At 36.1% G+C, this 17,148-nt stretch overlaps 1 long non-coding RNA gene across 1 annotated transcript in view; it reads right to left on the reverse strand.

The window, feature by feature from the left end:
- The window catches only part of LOC121037875 (uncharacterized), a 40,363-nt gene that overhangs the window by 22,609 nt on the left and 606 nt on the right, over positions 1–17,148 (reverse strand). The window contains exon 2 of the long non-coding RNA XR_005794034.1: positions 15,698–15,803. This is a non-coding gene — a long non-coding RNA (uncharacterized LOC121037875). The remainder of the gene's footprint in view (positions 1–15,697; positions 15,804–17,148) is intronic.

A 17,148-nucleotide genomic window follows, 5' to 3' on the forward strand; every position in this document is an offset into this window, starting at 1 on the left:
AACCCACAATTCTTGAATCTTTGTTTCTTTTCCATGCCATCCCCTGTCTTGTTCTCAGATACAGCTACTAGTCTGAGTTGTATACTCATAATTTCCTTCTTAAAAAAAACAAAAAACAAAAAACTACAGTTCTTTTACATCTATAAGTATCCTTAAACAGTGCTAAATTGTTTCCTAAGGGAGGTGGGGGGTTGCTCTACCAACAGACCAGGAGTATATGAGTATTCCTACTGATTGTCATGTTCACCTACACTTGGTTTGGACAGACTTCTTAAATGTCACCAATTTAGCAAATATAAGCATGCCATCTCAATAAAGTCTTAATTTTAACTTCTCTGATTACTAATGAAGCTAATTCTATTTCTTTGTTGGCCCTTTGATTAAAATAAGAACTAATATTTTCTGCTTATTGCTTCTTGCTACGCAGGGTGAGTTTCCAGGGCACCTGGATGGCTCAGTTGGTTGGGCATTTGACTTTTGATTTTGGGTCAGGTCATGATTTCACAGTTTGTGGTTCGAGTGCTGACAGTGCTGACCGTGCTGAGTCTGCTTGAGATTCTCTTTCTCCCTCTTTCTCTGTGCCCCTCTCCTGCTGTGCACTCTCTGTCTCTCAAAAATAAATAAACTTCAATAAATAAATAAAATTTAAAAATTGCTTCAATACAAAAAAAAGTAAAAGCTTCTCATTACACTATATACACAATAAAAAGTTTTATTTTCTGTAACTATTCATATCATAATCTCATAAACTCTATAAGAAAATAGGATTTCTTCTTTGAGATGACTAAAGTGGTATTGAAAGAGGATGTGAAATAAGAAAGAATATGTAATATGTAATATCCTTACATGAAATAAGAAGACAAGAAACCAGTGAGCCTTCTAAAGTCACAACTAAATTCACTACGATGTCAGGTTAATCGGTGCCTAATTCATTACATGCCACTGAGAGGTCACTTCTGCGTTGCCTCAATGCTGTTGTTGCTTATTCTATGAAATCTAAGGAATTTGTAGTAGGCATCTTCATCTACAATTATAACAGATCATAACATCCACAACTGAAAAATTTTCAGAACTGTAACTCAGTGAAAGATAAAAGAGAGATATGTATCATTAGAAAGTAACTATAAATGGAATTCACATGTTCTACCTTGCCATTAGTGGCATCACCTACACATTTCTGAGCCTAGTTTCCCCATCTATAAAGTGAGAACTTTATAATGTGGATTGGGCCCTAAGGCATCTTCTTAAGCTAAATGTGTAAAAATATGCCAGATAATTCTAATTTTTCAAATTGTGCAAGACAACCAAGTCTGAATTTACCTACATTTATTCCATTTTGTATTATTAAACGGGTTTTTATTAAATTCTTCATTTAAGGTTTTATACTGTTGCCAATGATTTCAATGTTTTTCTTACACAGTAACAAAATAACTGATTAAAAGTAGTTAAAATTGAACCCAAATCAAAAGAAAGACACAAATCCCTAGGCACAAAAAATCAGGACCTTCGATATCCTAAATTCTTTATTTCATTATTACATGTACTCTTTCTAGCAGACCCATACAAATTTGTAACCTTATGTACACCTAAATTCCTTTGGCAATAAAATGTCTTTCTTTCCCCAGTAAGCACTCTTCAGAATGAGCTTAACACACCAGGGAGCTTTTTTTTTTCCATTCCCCCGAGAAATTCAGCATCTTCTCCAAGACTTTATGATCCTCATATTATTTACTGTTGAGCAGGCAATAACAAGAAGGTATCCTGAAATCTAATGTGCGGTTAAGTTTTGTTTTCCTTGACTAGGCTAAAGGAAATAGAGTAATGGGTAGGAAAATCAAATTTTATCATTTATAGCTTTTGCAGAGTGGATGTAAATTATAACATGGAAAATCTGAAATTAACCTGCTGTTTACTTAGGACATTAGGCAGAGTTTGCCCATGCTTCTACTTACTAAAATATTGTTTTCTTTGTAGACTGAGAAAAAAGAATTTCGATAGCCCCGAGATATGAGTTGATTGTCCTGAATACTTTGTCCTCCTTCTTGACTAGTAACCTTATAAAGTAACAGATAGAGTGTGATATTTAAGAGTCTGAAGAGAATGAGCAATTAAGGTACACTTTTTTTAAATATCAGGTAAACCACACAGACATTGGAACAATCTCAGTTATTGTTGTTTGCTGGAAATATCATGTATATTTATATGCTAGTTATAGGTATGATACACATAAGATTTACATATATATATATATATAATATTTAAGAACATGCTCAATAGCTGTACTCACCTATGGATGTATATTAGATAAGAGTAAATCTATGAATTTTTAAGTTTATTTACTTATTTTTTGAGTGAGAGAGAGAGAGAAAGAAAGATAAACCACAAGGGGGGCGAGGGGCAGAGAGAAAGGGAAAGAGAGTATCCCAAACAGGCTCCACACCATCAGTGAGTTTGAGCCCTATTCACAAACCGTGAGATCACAACCTGAGCGGAAACCAAGAATCAGATGCTTAAAAGACTGAGCCACTCTATGTATTTTTAAGAAGCCACTATTTTGTTCTTTAAATCAATGGATATTTGAAATAAATGATTACAAAATCAGTCAAGAGGAGTATAACTTGGAGCAAGACAGAGGTCATAAAATGACATCAGGCATTATCAGATATTAACAATAGTGAAGCTGTTAAGAGTACAGGGTCTGGAGCCTGTGTTTCTCGATTTTAATCGCAGTTTCACTGTTTACCAGTTATTGGACCTTGGACAAGCTACCTAAACTATCTGTTGAAATTATTCTGAGGGCTTAAATCTGATTCTCCTTTCCTTCCTAAGCACAAGGGAGGACTATATTTCTCTATCTCTTACAAACGAGCAAGAGATGTGATGAGTTCTGGCTACTGAGCTATGAGTGGAAAAGATATGTGCATAATGAGGTAGAGATCACTATGAGATCTCCATGTTTTCTCCTTCCCAATGTAGTGTCCCCGAAAGTTAAGAAATGGGATGAACCAGGGCACCTGGGTGGCTTAGTCAGTTAAGCAATGGACTCTTGATTCCACTCAGGTCATGATCCCCTGGTTCATGAGATCCAGCCCCGGGTCAGGCTCTGCACTGAGCGTGTCAAGAGCCTGGTTGGGATTCTCTCTGTCCCTGTCTCTGCTCCTCCCCACCCACACACTCTCTCTCTCTCTCTCTCTCTCTCTCTGTCAGAAATAAATAAGTAAACATTAAAAGAAAGAAAGAAAAATAAAGAAAGAAAGAAATGGGATGAAAGGGTCACAAGAAAAGGAAACTCCTTCAACCTGATCCTGATTGACAGTACAAGGAGACCAACAGTGGACATGTAATATAAGCAAGAAATAAACTATGGTTGTGTTAAGCTGCTAAGAGTTTGGAATTAATTTGTTAGTGTAGCATAACCTTGCCTAATATGGCTAATATACTCACCGTGCCTCAGTTTCCTCATCTCTAACTGGCATAATAACAGCATCTAATTATTTTTATGGTTGTCAGCTAGACTTCCTGAAGCACAAGATCAATGTAGTTTTGTAATTCCTATTAATAGCAGTACTTTTATACACCCTTACTGAATAGATTTTCAAGTATAGAATATATTATCTGTCATTAAGTCCAGATTTAGCCAGCAACGGGTTCACATTTCTGCAATGCCTATCATCTCAAATTAAAAATCAAAGTCTCAAATTCTGCTTTAATATAAAGTAGCTCTACTAGGACATATAATATTTTTGTGAAGTGAAGTATCTGTATGTTGACAGAAATATCCCAGTAACTGACTCACTTACTACCTTTGATTTTTAGAAACAACATATTTTTTTCTATTATACAGAAGGAAATAGAAACTGGATAAAAGGGAGAAGTGGGGAGAGGGGAGAGAGAGACAATGGTGAAGAGTAATAGACATTGCAGTGCAAAGATTACTGCAGGATTCTTCTGTAATGCTCTGGCTACAGCTTTATCAAGATTTGGGATTGAAGACCACTTGAACCCCAAGAGTGAAAAAAGAACGTTTTTTTTTTTTCTTCAGAAATGTAAGCTCTTTACCGACACACTTTTAGTTAATCCACATGACATCAGAGAAAGGTCTTATTTCCTGTACTTTGCAGATAAGAAAAATATACCAGAGACCATGGGAAGAGTAAAAGAGAGTCACTCCTCACCCAAAGGCATTTACTCTATTGGAGAAGCAACTCTGTTTTCATTTTCATTCAGTTGTTCACTTATTGCTCTCCCTCATGTTTTAAACTGGAGCTAAAAATGAAAAGAACAGTTTATCAAAGAAAAAAGGAAACATTTTCCCTGGAGGAGCAAAGTATATTTACATGATTGTCATTTTGCTGAACTCTAGGGAAGAAATTATTGACCAAGAAAAGGAACAAATGGATTAGAATATCTCATGGGACCAACTGTCTCTGGATGCTAGGAGGTCCATCCAGCAGAGATGAAAATGAGAACACAACATTTCCTATATTGAATTTGAAAAGAAAGAATTTCATGTTTCTTCACTAAAAAAGTTAGCCACATTATACTTTAACTCTGGAATGTTAATTATACTGTGTATGTTCACAGTAGAGTACTACCTTGATACGTATTATAGTCAAAGTACGTTAATGTTAACACACATTATTATATTCGTTAAAATTAAATAAATAGTGCTATGCAAGTACTGTATAAACAGGCAGAGTCTCCTGTGTTTAGAAATTTATTATCTGTGCTGCTAATGAAACTTAAAGACATGTAGAATATCTAATAAATAATTAAAAGCGAAGAGATTAGTGCTTTAACTATTTAAACATTATTAGTTGAGTGGGGCACCTGGGTGGCTCAGTCAGTTGAGCGTCTGACTTTGGCTCAAGTCATGATCTCACGGTTCGTGAATTTGAGCCCTGCATCGGGCTCTGTGCTAATGGCTCGGAGCCTGGAGCCTGCTTCAGATTCTATGTCTCCCTCTCTCTCTGCCCCTTCACCACTCACTCTCTGACTCTCTCTCTCTCTCTCTCAAAAATAAATAAACATTAAAAAATTTTTTTTTAATTATTAGTTGAGCATTAACTATTTGCCCAGTCCATGTTAACCATGATATATACACAGCTTGTTACTTAGTAGGGGAAACACAAGTCAAGACAGAACAAATGAGAAATTTACCAAACATCTGAAGGAAATAAAATGGCACTGTGTGCCCTACTGTATAATGAGCTTTATAAAGCAGTAAGAAAAACCACCAATTCCCCCCAAAAATGAAAAACATAAAAGAAATCCATTTTTTGAAATTATTACTATTCCAATAAAAACAATAATAAGTGCTATTTGGAACCATAATATAGAAAATAAATTAAAAATATATCTATTATCAGGTAATGATATCAATGTAGACAAATGACTATCCTCATACACTGCAAGTGCTATTACAAACTACCAAAAAATTATCAAGATATATTTACTGAAACACACTGAAAAGCCTTCAATTTTTACATCCCATTTTAAACACATATCCAATATTTAGTAACACGTTAAATAATCATTATACCTCATATTAAAATAACAATAGTTGACAGTATCTAGCTTATATAGTTGTTATAATTGTTTCCATAAATGAAAAGTTGTGGATAAAGGACACTTCATTAGGATGATATTTATATGAAACATTGAAATAAGTAAAATGTTTACATCCACATGGCAAACCTGCATGAGTATATTCTATTCTGTCCAAAAATGATATAGAAGAAAATGTGGAGACAGGTAAAAATGATCATAACTTATTCCAATGTTCGAATTAACAATAAAACTCACAGGGATGAAACTGATGTGAAGGCACCACAAAAGCAGAATGAGAAACGTCCCATACCCTGAACTGTGAAGAATAAGCGTGTTTTCGAAAAAGCTCAGCAGAGAACACGGGATTTCCAAATTGAGGAAAAAGGTTTGGAAACAGCAATAATTACGGAGTATGGGAAACAAAAACAACCACAGTCTAATTTGAGTGAAAATGAAGAATGGGAAGGAGAGGGGAAGGAGTGAATGGAACTACTATTTTTACAGCTAGCACTTATTGAACCTTACTTACTCTGTGCTAATGACTGTGACATGCTTTAAATTCACTTTCTTATTTAAATATGTAGCACTAGTAGTAAGTACTCTCAATCCTGTTTTGTAGGACAAAGTACAGGGGAGCCGGTAAGTATAGGTTCTGGAAGCACACTCCCTGATTTCCAATCTCAGCTCCTCCACTCCTGGCTGTATGATCTGGGGCAAGGTACTGAGCCTCGTTATACCTCATATTAAAATAACAATAGTTGGGGCGCCTGGGTGGCGCAGTCGGTTAAGCGTCCCACTTCAGCCAGGTCACGATCTCACGGTCCGGGAGTTCGAGCCCCGCGTCGGCCTCTGGGCTGATGGCTCGGAGCCTGGAGCCTGTTTCCGATTCTGTGTCTCCCTCTCTCTCTGCCCCTCGCCCGTTCATGCTCTGTCTCTCTCTGTCCCAAAAATAAATAACCGTTGAAAAAAAAAATTTTTTTAAATAAATAAATAAATAAATAAAATAACAATAGTTGACAGCATCTAGCTTATATAATTGTTATAAAAATTAAATGATTTAATATAGGTAATGCTCCTATGACAGTGCCTGGCAAATGGTAAGTGCTGAAAATTTTAAACCATTTTTTATCAAATGGAAAAATTGAGTCTTCAAAGTTCTAAGTAAAATTCAAGGGAACACCATCAGTAACTTGAAGAACGGGGAATTGAAGCCAGGTCTGTCTGACCACAAAGCCTAGCCTCATGGGCACAATGCTGACTGTCCCCTTGTCCCTACCTACAAGCTACAGTGGAATGCCCTTCCACACCTTGACAATAAGGAAAAACGTCCTCTTCCCTGATCACGCAATCAGAGCAGAAGCATGAAATTGCTCTTCAATGAAAAGGAATGGTTCCCAGATATCAGCTTCTTGTCCGACCCTGAGAAAGGGTGTTTGTTTGTTTGTTTGTTTGTTTGTTTGTTTGTTTTTTAAAGCAGGTGTTCATCACCACAGAGACCAACCAGCTTTGGAAATAAAAAAAAGGAGCATCCTAAAGGATGTGTGCATGGAAGCACTGAGCAGTGACCTGGAACTGAAGCCAAATGGCTTTAAGGATCCCATTTCCATTGGCTGCAAAGTCCAAAGCTTAGTCTGCTATGAATAAACATTTGATTCACTTTACAGTTTGACCCTCCTCGTTCTTTTGCTTCCCACTTAGATCTGTCTTCAGAAAAGAATGCACTGACCATGCCACAGAAGTATGAAAGCCTTTGTAACAGTTATATTTTCATTGCACATTGAGTTTCTGCACCAATCTTGTAAATACAGTTCACTTAAGTTGGTCTTCTATTTCATTATCTCAACCACAGTATTTTAAGAGTGAAAGAGGGTATGCCCTGGGACAACAGGCTAAAACAGACTTAAGAAACTGAGACATACAGTCAGGTTAGGTCAATATGAGTTAAGCTTGAGATTTTAAAATGTAGTCTCCCCTCCTTCCCCAAATTAGAATTTTCAGTTTGTGCTATATAGCTCAGTAATATATAGTGTCTGAATTAAGGTAATGCTTGGAAGGTTTTAAATATGGCTGTGTGGGGGCGCCTGGCTGGCTCAGTCAGTAGAGCATGCAATTCTTGAACTCAGGGTTTTAAGTTCTGAGCTCCTTGCTGGGTATAGAGATGACTTAAAATTTAAAGAATAAAAAATTCTTTCAGTGTGGTTGTGTGATTTTGGATAATGTACATAATGCTTTAAACTGGAATGTCCCCATTCTTAAATTGGAAACAGTAATTCTTACTGATAGGGCTATCGTGAGAATTTATGTATGACACACACACACATATAGACATGTATAACATATAGATGTAAGATACACACAAATCTATATGTGTGAATATGCATATATGCATATACAATGATCCCTGAACAACATGGGTTTGATATGCAGAGGTCCACTTACATGCAGGTTTGTTTGTTTGTTTTCCAATAAATACAGGACAGTGGTTTAAATGTATTTTCTCTTCCTTATGATTTTCTTAATAACATTTTATTTTCTCCAGGTTACTTTATTGTAAGGATATAGTATATGATACATACACAAAATATGTGTGAATTGACTTGTTATGCTTATTGGTAAGGCCATTAGTAGTTAAGTTCAGGGAGAGTCAAATGTTATGTGTGGCTTTTTGACTGCGTGGATGGTCAGCCCCTTAACCCCTGTGTTGATCAAGGGTCAACTGTGTATCTTAGTCCAGTGAATGTTCAAAGCTCTGTGGCTGTTATTATTTTCTTACTACTCTAATTCAACTCTCTGGAGCCTCTTGTGAGGTAGGTTGCTGACTTTTCTCAGGCAACAGTGCTCTGTACTGCTATGTGATTTCTTCAAACTTCTGTATGTGCTATTTTCTAGGAACAGTCAGTTATTTATGTATCAATATGGTGAAAACAAAACCATGCACCTCAGTTCTGCCTTCCCTCAACAAATGGCAATAGCAGCTATTGGTTTCACAATATTTATGAACTACCCTTCAGTAATTAGTATGTTTTTAAGCTCTATGCTAGAAGCACTGTCATAGGTTAGGTTATTTGACTGAGAACAGGCCATTTTGAAGAAGGAGCAAGTATCCTTAAGGAGGGACTTTGGTGTCACCTAGGAGAAAGACATTTTCAACCACAGATGACTTCTAGTGACAGGAAAATTTTTGAATGTGTAGAATTTGGGGACTTTAGAAATGGCATTGGGAAGCCTAAATATAGAAAGAGATGACTAGAATTGTAATGAGAGGGCTCCCCAGTGAGTGACCAGAAAACAGAATCTTTGGAGAAACCTATAGCTACAAAGTGAGAAGAGGAAATCCAACCAAATCAATAAAGGTCATAGGTAGTGGATACAAAACATACTTAAGTGTAGCATCAGACATTCAGGAAAAGTAGACTATGAACATGCAAAGTCAAGGAAAGTGGGCTATAAATATGCAAAAGCAACAACAATAAAGAGTCTAGCAGGACCTTCTATGTTGTATCTGCCATTCTTTAGCCTCTAATAAAGTCTAAGGAATATGCTGTCTACTTGCCAAAATCTGTTGAAGGGAAAAATAGAAAGGTGACTCAAGACTTCTAATATTTTTTTTATTAACAGTAAGTAGAAGTGAAAACTTATCCTTTTACCACCCCCCCCAAAAAAAAGGTCACTGCTGGTTTGATTACGGTATGAAGGAGGTAAACTATAGGCTGTGGGGTAACTTCAGAGAGCCATTGGCAATGATGCAGATTCAAAGGATCCGTCTAGCCTAAAGAGCTTCTCTTACAGGGTGCCTGGGTGGCTCAGTTGGTTAAACTTTCAGTTTCAGGTCATGATCTCATAGTTTCTGTGAGTTCGAGCTGCATGTGGGGCTCAACATTGACGGTGCAGAGCCTCCTTGAGATTTTCTCTCTCTCTTCCTCTCTATCTACTCCTCCCCCACTCATGTGGTCTCTGTCTCTCTCAAAATAAATAAATAAACTTAAAAAAAGTTTTTAAAGAGCTTATCTTACATATATATGGATATGTGGAGATGGCACCTGGAATCAATTTTGATCCAGAAATACCACAAAAATGCTAAAATATTCACACTTGCAGCTAGCAAGGATATCTTAGATGTCTCAGCTTTATGCCTAGTATATGCTGGGTGTAAAATGCCTTTTATGATCATTACTTAATAGTTTAACAAGCTCTGACAGGACTTTAGTAGATTTAGATCTTCTTTAAAATGTACTGGACTATGGAAGTGGGGATTTTTTTGGTTGTTGTTTCAAGAAAGCATGCCATATATTTCCACATTTAGAATTTAAAAAATCCCTTTTATAGAGAATATATGTCATGCTTATGGCACATTCAAGGAATTTTTAATCCTTTCCATTTAGAGAAAAATACCATACAAAAAGTTTGCTTCCCACATAAATCAATCCTTTTTTTTTTTCTTTATAGCTTTCTTTTCTCCTTTGTCTATGAGTGTTATATCACACAAAATCTAAATTCTGGGTAATGAGAAACATTAATCTAGTAATAGTCACCCATCTACATTTGTGTGACTTATTTTAAATCCTAAAGGAACATACAAATATCTAAATAAAGTTAGTAATACAACTTTGTCTTTAATAGCTAGTTATTATTAGTGCCGTTTCACTAAAATCTAGTTAAGAATTTATCCATAGGGAGGGGAAAAAAAACCTATAATTACTAATGTATTTTAAATAAAGTTGATATCAACTTGACCAGATTTGAACATTATCTATAATTAAGAATTAGATGGCCTTTGGGATATTTATGATTTCATTATCAAGAAGCATATTACTTTCACCAACTGATGTCTTATTGGCATATAATTCCAAACCATTAACGAAAATTAATTTATAAAATCTCCTCCCTTTTCTTGATAATCCAAAAAAGAAAAAAATATTTGTTATTTCATAAATATGACATTTACCTTTTGTCAATTATTATTTAATTTTTCTACAAGCTTGGTAGTTTTTAAATGATTCTGTTGCTGTTGCATTCTTTGCATTGTTTATAATGTGCACATATTCAATACTCAATATATGTGCTTATTTCAGTGAATATGTAGGGCGAAGATTCACCAATATTAAAATAAACTACCTCAAATTTTTCTTGTTCAATCCTAACTTGGCCACTTCCCAGCTGTGTGACCTGGAGCAACCCCCTCGCCCTCTGAAAGTCTCTTTAAAATGGGGTCATCATTAACTTGCAGCGTCCTTGTGAAGATTAGAGCTACGGTTCACCATGCACCTGGCAAAAGTTACGTGCTAGGTAATTGGTAGATGTTAGCAGTAAATGAAATTGAGGTCAGCAATCTCTACCCTCTTCCTAAAAGGATATCCCAAAAGAAGAGGCTAATGATGACAGCTTTCACCACCATGAAAATGTTGCCTTTTTACGTCATAGAAAAAAGCTTTCCTTGACCCTACAGTACTAGTTGGGTGCTTTTTTATACCCCACACAGAGAGATCAGAACAGTCATGCAGTTTTCATCCAACCTACCTTAGATTCAAAGAATTAGATGAAAAGAGATTTTATAAAGCCAGGCAAACGATCTGTCGATCCGTGTAAAAACATTACCTGAGCACAAATTTTCATTAAGCTTTTCCAAATGTAACATTTCAGTTTGTGAAGGAAGAAGTGGCATCTGAAGAACACAGGATATAGGATGGGGGGATCAGTGCCCTCAAATGAAATTCGCAATGGTGTCTCTCCTTCCATGGATTTCTTTTGCCCCTGACCTAATTTCTGTGCTAATTTATAGGGCTTATGATTGCTTTATCCTCTCACAGCCCATACTTCTCCCTTCCTTCGCATCTCCCAGGGACTGACTCAGGGAAGTAAGGCATATGTGTCATCAATAAGCTGCATGCATGCAGTTAACTGTTCACGATTCAGCTGATCTACTTTGTGGATTTTCCATGCCTTTCATTTTTGTCTCCTCCTCAATCCTACTACCTTTCTTTTGATGATTTCACTGCTCATTATCACCTCTACCAGAAGTGAGAAGAAAGAACGTGAAATTTAAATGAGTGGGAAATGGCTTTTAAGATTTATTTGGAGGATAAGGAGAGAAAGTCGAAAGTATGAGCTAAAATTAGGCCTGGGGTTTTCTGATGACTTTGCCTTGCTATACTTACCCCTGTTAAAGTGATGCTAATTAAGCTCTGAGAATAAAAGAACTGCTCTACCCTACCTTGACTGTTCTACCCCAATCCACCCTTCCCCTTGGAATATGTGGGGAAAGAGGAGAAATGTAAAACCCATTTACACAAAGTTTTCTAAAACAAAAAGAAAGTACTTGTTAGTATAGACAAATGCTTTCAGGAGTCACATACACTGCACATTCCCATGTTCAATGTTTTAGAATACAAGTTTGTATTATAGTAACTTATCTTATGTGCGTCCTTTTATACACAGAGTATAAATGCATATTTATTTACTAAAGCAATTATACAGCTTTTTAAGCAAAAGAACCAATATGCTCATTTCCTATTAGCCACACAATTAATCTCTGAGTTGTGTAGGGAAAATGCAATGTAGGCTCTTTCTTTTTTTAAGTTTGTTTGATATACTTGACCAACAATCTACCTAAATTACAGTCATCCCCTTCTTTTCCTGTTTTGCTTCCAGGGGTTTTAGTTACCCCCCCCCCCCCACCGGGGCAACTGTAATCCGGAAGCAGATGATTCTCCTTCCCGCAGCGCTGTCAGAAAGACAATAGTAGCCTAATGCTGGTCACAGTGCCTACATCATTCCCGTCCCTTCATCTCATCATGCAGGCATTTTATTATCTCACATCATCACAAGAAGGATGAGTACAATACGGTAAGATATTTTGAGAGAGGGAGAGAGGAAAGCCACATTCACATAACTTTTATTACAGTATATTACTGTGATTGTTCTACTTTATTGCTAGTTGTTGTTAATCTCTTATGGCACCTAATTTATAAATGAAGCTTTCAGGGCGCCTGAGTGGCTCAGTCAGTTAAGTACCTGACTCTTGATTTTGGCTCAGGTCACAAGTTCACAGTTCATGGGTTCTAGCCCTGCATTGGGCTCTGTGCTGACTGTGCGGAGCCTGCTTGGGATTCTCTGTTTCCCTCTCTCTCTGTTCTGCTCTCTGTCTGTCTCTCTCTCTCTCTCTCCAAAAATAAATAAACTTAAAAATAATTAAGTTTTAACATTGGTATATATGTATAGGAAAAACAGCGTTCAGTACTATGTGTGGTTTTAGGCATCCACTGGAGGTCTTAGAACATTATGCCCTGAAGATAAGGGGGAACTACTGTAGTACTGATTCTTAAAAATACTTGTGAATTTGAAAAATAAAATAATACAAAGTAACTAACTTGTATTGATGGCAATGTTTGAGGTTAAAGCTTTAGGAAGGCATAGAAGGTATGAAAATAACTGCTTTTTGTCATAGCTAGCCTCTAATATCAGATACATTTCTGAGGCCAAAATCTACTATTCCATGAAATAGGAGTACTTCTAAACTTTGAATTAGTTATGCACCATCTCTCTTGCTCTCAACTAATATATAAAATGAGGGTTAACTAGGCAATGCATCTAAGTAATATAATTACTTGGAACTTTGCAGGACTTTCAAGTATACACAATAAATATACTCACATAATATATTCTAAGTCTACAAATCTTAAGAATGAAGCTGGCCAAACACAGAGGAATTTGTGTTTCTGTATGAGTGTCTGTTTAGGACGTAGCAACTGACTAAAGAATTTTTACTTCATAAAGGCATCATATAGCCAATCTAGGCTGACAGTGTTTTTCTTACTGTAGATCAGTGATAAACATTTGTTGGCTTGAAAAAACATTTATTTATTTATTTATTTATTTATTTATTTATTTATTTATTTATTTTGAGAGTGAGTGAAAGAGAGAGAGAGTAGAGGGAGGGGCAGAAAGAGAGGGAAAGAGAGAATCCTAAGCAGACTCTACAATGTCAGTGCAGAGCCCAACGTGGGGGGGTTGGGGTTGGGGGCTGCATCCCAGACCGTGAAACCATGACCTGAACCAAAATTAAGAGTCAGACACTTAACCAATTGAGCCACCCAAGCACTCCTTGCAATACATTTAAATATATACAGGGCCTAGATCCATCCATTCTGGTGAGGAGGGCATACCAGAGTAGAAAGACCATTTGCTTTGGAGGCCACAGATTGGAGCCATAGATATTGATAGACATGTAATTTATGGCTGTAAAACTGAACTAATAATACCTACATTTAAAAACTGTTATCAGGAGCAACCAAATAGATAGCATGTTCAAAACATAACTGATACTCAGTAGTTGGTCAATTTTATTATTTTTCAAATATTGTATTGGCTTTATAAATGTGATCATATCTCAATCTTGATTGTTCATTAGAAACAGAATGTGTGTCTGTATACACATACATTCCATTTATACATATTATGTAATGTGTATAAATATATAATTTATATTTATAAAATAATAGATTTTAAAATATGTATTATATAAATACATACTTAACTTAAAAACATTATATAAATATATATTTAATTATAATTATATTTAATTATAAATACATATTGTAATTATTTTATATTATACCATATTTATATTATATGTCCTATATTTTACACTATTTACATTTACATATATGTAATACATACATTATATGTTTACATGCATATATCTAAATCATCTAAAGGGGCTTCTCATTTCATATATTAATAAGCAAAAATGTAATATTCTTAAAATAAGGTCATATTCTAAATTTATACTTATTTACAATCCTGAATTAATTAGAACATTTATAAGACTATGGTTCAAAATAGGTTTAAATATCAGTGTACATATTAATTCCATGAACCTTTGTGAATACTATACTGTTATTAAAATACGTTAAATGGTTCGATATAAAAGCTGCCTGAAAACAAAACACTCCAAATATTTTTAAAGTTTAGGGTATGTTTGATAGATGTACAAAGTTTGAAGATGGTATCCTGATAGACACCTTAAGCATGCTCACCCCTTATAAAGAGATCAGACTGCAATGGGAGAAGCCTTGCAGTAAATGGAAATTATTATTAATATTAATTAACATTTATTTATCATTTTACTAATTATCATTATATCAATTATTACACTTATTTATTATAGTAATTATTAATTATATTACTTGTAATATTATTTATTATTAATTATGAATATTAATCAATAATTAAACTTTTTAAACACTGTAAGTAATAATCAAATTCACCTGTGCCTCATTATCCAGTGTCTATTAATGACAGATATTAGGTAATCCATTTAATGCTTATTAGTCCATGTAGTGTATAGGGGTGTATTCATAGGAAATTGAAACAGAGAAGTGTGATAACTTCCCTAAAGTCACACAGTAACCTAGCAACAACCCAGAAAATGGAATCCAAATTTCCTGGCTCTGCTCAGTGTGCCATCTATTGTATCAAATTGTTTTCCTTGTCTATAGAAAAAAATAGGCTCAGGAGGCATATAATCTAACTATTCTTCTAGATCAATTTTTACAAAACACCTGGGAAGCAGGCCCAGAGCAATTGAGACATCTGAGAAGTTCATAAGTATTATTTTTCAAGGGAGTAATAGCATAAGCTCCCTAAGTCATCTTTAGAAAGAAATATGTGACACCAGATGGTAGGTCACAGGGCTGGCATCATAAGGAACAGGAGGGTGGGAATGCTTTCACTGTACCCAGGATGAAGGTACAGGAGAAGAAAGAGGGGTATTTGGTCTTCTTTCATTCAGTGTAAAACTGCATGAAACCTCTGCTTAGATCTTCAAAAAGGAGACACAGTAACAAGTAGCTCAGTTAACAGCTGGGACTGTGACAGGAAAGTTTTACCTCAAATTGTGCCCAGGTTTTCCAGTTTTGATGACAAACTTCCATCCAGGGACTTTGCCATCACAAAGCAATGGGGGTTATTACTGACATTCCAAACGTTATCTCCAGGATGTTTAACTTCTATGTTTCAACTTACATTATAGTTCATTTGGTCATGCTTTTTAGAAACACTCTAGCAAAATTATTGCTAAATCTATGTATTATAGAATACACAGATTTAATTTCTTGCCTACCTAATGAAGCAGAAGAGGCGCACTGACCTTTTCCATAGAGAGCAGCTGGATGGTATAGTCAGAAGACCAAAATTCTGCCGTGATGTGGTGTGGGGGACACTTGAAAATGGTGCATCTGTGCCAAAACTATCCACTGTAGAAAAAGAAAGAGTTTAAGAGTCCACAGACAGAGTCCAAGGAGCTTAAAGACAGTCAACAAAATAAATACAAAGAGGCAGTGTCCCTTCCATAGAATTATCTGCATAAACTACAGCTCCCGTGTGGTGTCATTGTAAACAAGGGACAAATTAAGGAAAGAGGTTCCCATATTTTGACCAAAAAAAAAAAAAAAAAAAAAAAAAGGTGAGTGATTTTAACCTGTTGGAGAGGGCATGAACTGTAAGGGGGATACACAGTCTACCACTGTTGCCATCTGTACAGATGTAAAATTAATTCCGACTGTGGGTCCAGCCTACATGTACTCTGACGGCTGACATATTGCCTGATTCTAGCCACGTGCCCCAAACTTCCGGAAGCTGTGGGTAAGTTGTGAAAACGTAAATTAAACACATTTCAGAAGCAGCTTGGTACTGATTTTTGGAATCGGACATGTTTCAACTACAGATCCGTGAGTAAATATTTACCAATTATGGTAAAAGGTCAGCGGTAGGGCAGAATTAGCAGCTGAAGAGGTAAGGACAGACAAATCATACTTCTCTGACGGTACTTTGTTTATCAGCTGTATAGTGGCCTCACACCCACCTGAACACATTCCCGTGTGTTCACCACTTTACTCCCGCTCAATTTTCATTCTAAAGAGCTTCAGGGAGCTAATTTTGTAAACCAGATCCCTAGCATACGCCAGATATGTATTATAAGGGATTCTGTTTGTGCACTCTGTGTATGGTCCTATTGCGCAATAAGAAACTTACATACACCAGGTGTTTTGATGTAGTGTGTTGTCAATATTTAGGACTCCGTGTCTCTAGAATTAGTCGGGATGAAGAGAAAAGAGGAAAGAGCAAAACAATCAGTTCAGCCAACCAATTTATATTCTAGTTAGTATAAGGGAGAATAGGAAGATTAGAGTGGTGCCTATGGAAAGCACAGAGATGTTAGATCTTTCTCTGACCCAGGAGGAAGATTTTTGTATTCTGGGCTCAGTCACTAAATATTCAGTGGGGAGGATTTTATGTTCAGGGCAGTGCACAGGCTATCTGGAAACCCAGTGATGAAGAGAAATGTCTACGCAGGGAAAGACCAATGGTCTTTTCCATTATTTATATGGCACCCTGCAGATCAAAAAGTGTTTCAGAGACTTAATGCGTTGGAGTCTCTCACCAGCCCTGATTTTATAAATGAAGAAACAGGTCACATGGCCCTTGAGTGTGAGAGTCCGAGGAAATGTCCAAGCATTTTTGCACCACACTCTTCCAGGATTCCTTTCTAAAGGCCTGCTTTCCCAAGAAGTATTCCAAAGGGGGTGGGGGGGGGGGGGG

The sequence above is a fragment of the Herpailurus yagouaroundi genome, unplaced genomic scaffold (genome assembly GCF_014898765.1).
Source record: "Herpailurus yagouaroundi ecotype Mexico unplaced genomic scaffold, PumYag 164, whole genome shotgun sequence".
Taxonomy (NCBI): Eukaryota; Metazoa; Chordata; class Mammalia; order Carnivora; family Felidae; genus Herpailurus; species Herpailurus yagouaroundi.